Below are 4,956 nucleotides of genomic sequence, written 5' to 3' on the forward strand. Positions count from 1 at the left end.
CACATTTGGCTAGTATAGACCAAATGAATACACAAACAAAGCTATTAGTGATGATGCTGTACATTAGGCAGCAGAGTGTGATCCCAGTAACAAATAATGAAACATCATCACATGGGCTTTTAACTTTTCGATTACTTCCAGAATTCCCTTTCAAAGGCAAAGGTGCGGTAACAAGGAGAAACTGTTTCCTACTGACTGATCTTATGTTCATTTCCACTCTTCTGTTAAACAACAAGTAGTAGAATAAAGTCACTAATGTACTTTTCTTTGATGCTCTGACCATAACTCCCTCCTGTTTGAACACAAAATTATTTTCCTTTTAAAATGCTACATATGAAATTTTCTTTTGTCTTGTTTGCCTGTTCATAACTGATGCTTCTTCTGTGCTGTTGTCTTTGTTCTCAACACTCTGTGAGAGATGAAAACCACGATCAAGCAACAGCAGTTTATCAGGTTACTCTTTCTTAGCTGAGATGCAATAACTGCCTGTATCCCTGTTCTTAGATCCAGTTTAGAAGTCATGTGACTTAATTTAGCTTACAATAAAAAAGTATTAAATGGCATAATGCATTTTTTGTGGTCCAAGACTGATTGCATGGGCAACTCCACAGACATTTGGTGACTTAGTAATGGTAATAACGTCAGAGAATCTAAGAGGTTAGAACCCTGAAATCAGTCACAGAATCAGATTGTCTAGAAGGGCCTTCCAGAGGTCTCTAGACCAAACCCTGGTTCCAAGCAGGTCCAGGTCCAGGGCCATGTCCTGTCTGAATATCTGCAGAGATGGAGATTCCGCTGGCTCACTGGGCGACAAATGTATGAACTGGAATTTCATTGAAGTTAAATATTGAAAAAAATGTAATAAAAATCAGTAAGAATTTGTAATGGATAGTATCACCTTGCTTTTTAGCATAGTAAAAAAGTAAATGTTGCTAAGTTTCTTTTAGTGCTTGAAAATATTTGTTATTGTTCCAAGTGGTAAAAAAATGTAAGACACTGCTAATAACTTTCTGGGGTTGAGAAGGAAATAATTTGGGTTTTGTTTAGAATCATGGAAAAGTCTTCACAGCAATACCTTTAGCACAGGCCTAAGAATACGGTGATGAGGGATGTATTCATAATGAAGTTTGCTTAGTGAATGTCATGTGCAATAGAAGTAAAGACAGTAACATTTTATCTGCTTAGTTACATATTTTTATGTGTTAAACACGATGGAAATTTAAATTTATAAGAGGAAATGGTTGAATATATTACTTGACATTAATTGTTCTTTTCATGTCTCTGGGAGTAAAAGAGTCACAGGTGCATTTGGTAACAGTCTTATGATTTGATTTTGGTTTACATGCTAATTTCTGCTCTTCTCTTTTAGACATTAACTTTGGTCTTCCTGCACTATCAAAAGATTCACTGATATTTGCTGAAGAACTGCACACCCATGGAATACACTGCTGGGCTCAAGTATTTCAAAATAATTGTACTGTTAGTCATACCGATAATGATTAACTTGTGCTGAATTTCAATGTGATTGCAAAAATACTGAAATTTTAAGAGCTAGGTTTGTTGATGCATTTTCTTTTGGGATGCCCATCTCAAATGCTAATAAACAATTTATTCAAAATTTTCTGGTTTACTGACAAATATGAATCAAATTATTGGACTTGGCATTAAAACTCTATCAGCTGTAGAGGTCTCTAGAGCAATTTCTGTTTTAGGAGGAGCAAGAAAATGATTTTTGATATCTGTAGGGCTAACTATAGCCTATGATGAATTATAAACTAGATCACAGGCTTCTAATATTTTACTATCTGAACAGTGACCCAGAACAACCCCTTTATGTGGCCATAAAAGTGATTAATTTTCATGGCTCATTCATCCATAGAAATATTTTCAGCTAAGATGACCGGTCTCTGTAATGAGAGTGATTCTGAGTTACAGATTTTTGAAGTTCACAGAGAACACATCTATTCACAAATCAATTATTTGTAACCAGTGACAGTTCTTACTGTGGCATTTATATGCACACATGCTAATTATATACTCACAGCTATCATGCTTATAATTCAATTTTTTTATACTAGCAACAGTTCTCATTTCAATTTTAAAATGCTTCAAATTGGTGATTTTAAATTATGTATATTAGGGTTGAAATTAAGGCTTGAAAATTGCATGCTTATTAGCATATGTTGTCTAAAAATTAGTGCATGGTCATAACTTGGGGGAGTTGTTATAATGCTGGCGTTTCCCTAAATGTCAAATGCTTTATACGTCTGACATTTAGAAACTGTGAAGGGAAGAGGAATGGTAAAATATGCGACCACAGAGCTGATAATTGAAAGCTGGCCTTAAAAAGTCAGGTCTATAGGGCTGCTACGCTGGTTGTAGATGCAGGAGGTGTGTGATTAAGTATCCAAACCTGTGAAGATTTATAAGAGCAATCATTATTCGCAGCAGTCACATGAATAAAAAATCGCACTCGAAAGAAGGATTCAGGATCAGGAGGAAAAGGTTGATGAGCAGAGCTGGTGGTTCGTCATGATTTCATTTACATGACTATAAATCCATAACCGCTTGATGTCAGTTCCATATATTTGGGTCCAGTGTCTGACTGGTAGTTAATTATCCCACAGGTCTGGTAGGGAACTCGGGGCTGATAGAGCGGTGATGCAAACAGCGCAACTGTGCGGCTGCTGTACACATGTAACTGAGAACACTGGGCTGCCTTGCCTTACCTGAATGGAACAGTAAATACATGCCCAGTAAATAGAGCCAGTGTTTCTATTACAATAAAGCATAGACAGAGTTCTTGCATACAGTGTGTATTTAGAGTCCTTCAGAGATCTCTGTCCCTTGCCTTTAAGAAGAATGAATATTCAAGGAATTCCTGAGAAGAAACAGTTGTGAGAATGAGGCTTGATTATGATGAAGGTTCTATCCTTCAATCTGATGGTTTGCGGTGCAATTTTGTCTGCTCATTCTGTTAAAAATTGCTCACCGGGGAAATCACAACCACTAAAAGCATTTGGGGATTTCGAGCCTCTTAGAATGATTTTTCCCTCTCTTTTCTCTCTCTGGCAGGGGTGGAAATATAGCACTCCTTCCCAGGGCTGGGAGGGAAGGGGGGTGGGACAAAAGCCATCGGAAGTGGTTCTCCTGGGAGCCTTCCCTGGGGAAAGCACCACTTCTGAATCTAGCATAATGCTGTTCCAGTGCCTTCGTGTAAAATTAGTCCACACTGATAGCTTAACACCCTGTGACAAGCTCAGTCGTAGCACTGAAAAATTTAGCCTTGCTTTTTGTATCTTTGTCACTTCGTTTAGCTCTGGTTTTAACAATCTTGCTACAAAGGCTGCTGTAACCTGTTAGGTTTCAGCTGATCCCAGGAGAACTGCTATATGTGCCAATAACCACCCCAGAAATGGCCTCAACAGAAGCTATAATAATCCTCTGTCCTCATTTATGGATTCAATGACTGATACATTTCTTCCTTCCATCTTTTTCTTTCTAAACCTCTGTGGCACAGTGATGGTTTATAGCACGTGAAACAGGACAGAAGATAGCTCAGTGGCCAGATGAAGAAGTACAATGCTGACCAACTGCAACATGAGAAGTTTCTGAGTTCCTGCATGGCGGCTATTGTATGAAAAAAAGTAAATTTACCTTTGCTTGTGTCCTTGCAACTGTAATGTTCCTGTAGCAGAAATGCTCCAAGCCATGAACTGTAGGCATTCTAGTTAGGTATTTCTTCCTTAGTTGTTGTTGAGTAATTCCGTGGATGTTCATTGTCAGCTTGAGACCAGTCTGTTTTTCCATTAGTACCTTGTGTGCTAAGGAGGACGAGTTGTGAGTACAGAAGCTGGGAAATTCTGAGCTGCAAACATGGGTTAGTGAATCCAGTGGCAGGACTTTGAAGTTGTTATTGCTGCTGCTTGTCGTAGCACTCTTAAAATTCAGATAGGCATGTTGCAGAATAATACATTTCTTGGGGGTTATAATCTTTGTGATATTTTGTCTAAAGTCTTTTGGTATCAGAGAAGCTTTTGGGGAAATCTGGGATAAAATAACTTGAGCAGAATTAGCTCCTCTTGATGTAGGCCAAGCCAGTTCTCAGTGACCTACTGATGCAATGTGGATCTACAATGGGTTTCAAAAATGGTTAGGCTGTGGTTTTATCTGTTTGCTGAGTACACACAAGACAGGAAGTTCTGGATCCACCGTCTGGCAAACATGAGGTATGTATGCTGGTCCGAAAAGCACCCCAGTTATGACTGTAATTAGCTGTTTGAAGTGGGTGCCTGGAAATGTGACAAGTGTAGTAAGTGAGACAAGAAGATATAGTGAGTCCATTATTAAACAAAGCAGTGAGTTAAAGAGCACATGGTCATCCCTGATAATAGGAAAAGGTATGGTATGATGTAAAGAAGCGTTAAATACATATACAATAGAAGCTGGAATGCGCAGTTGTTGGACTCCACCTCTCTGTCTGCATTTTGATTCCTAACTTGCCATGCTTTCTGAGTATTGTTCTTTAAGTGATGGTCTTAATTTTAAGATTTTAGATTTAAGTGAATCTAATCTTAAGTTTAGTCTTTGTTTCAGGATGAATTTGGATCTGTGGCTAGTGAAAGAGGAAAATTCTGCACCACTTAATAGCTGGACAAGAGTTGGTAAAAGCCCTACTTGTGAGAGAAAGAGAACTAACAACCAATAACCGACCCAATCTATTTTCATTTATGCCTGGAATGTGTTTCCTTGATTTTTATTTTTCTTGTGTTTTTATTTGTTTGTTTGTTTGCTAAGTGCATCCTTCTGAATATGTATATAAAAGAACAAGAACATAATATAAATCATAGGTACTCTTGATATAAGTGGTTAAAACCCACTTGCATCCATTTTCAGGAAACAAATGTTGTCCACTAAAGAGAAACCTCCAAGGACGCACCTACTGAATTGTACTAT

Source organism: Opisthocomus hoazin, chromosome 1 (assembly GCF_030867145.1).
Source record: "Opisthocomus hoazin isolate bOpiHoa1 chromosome 1, bOpiHoa1.hap1, whole genome shotgun sequence".
Lineage (NCBI taxonomy): Eukaryota > Metazoa > Chordata > Aves > Opisthocomiformes > Opisthocomidae > Opisthocomus > Opisthocomus hoazin.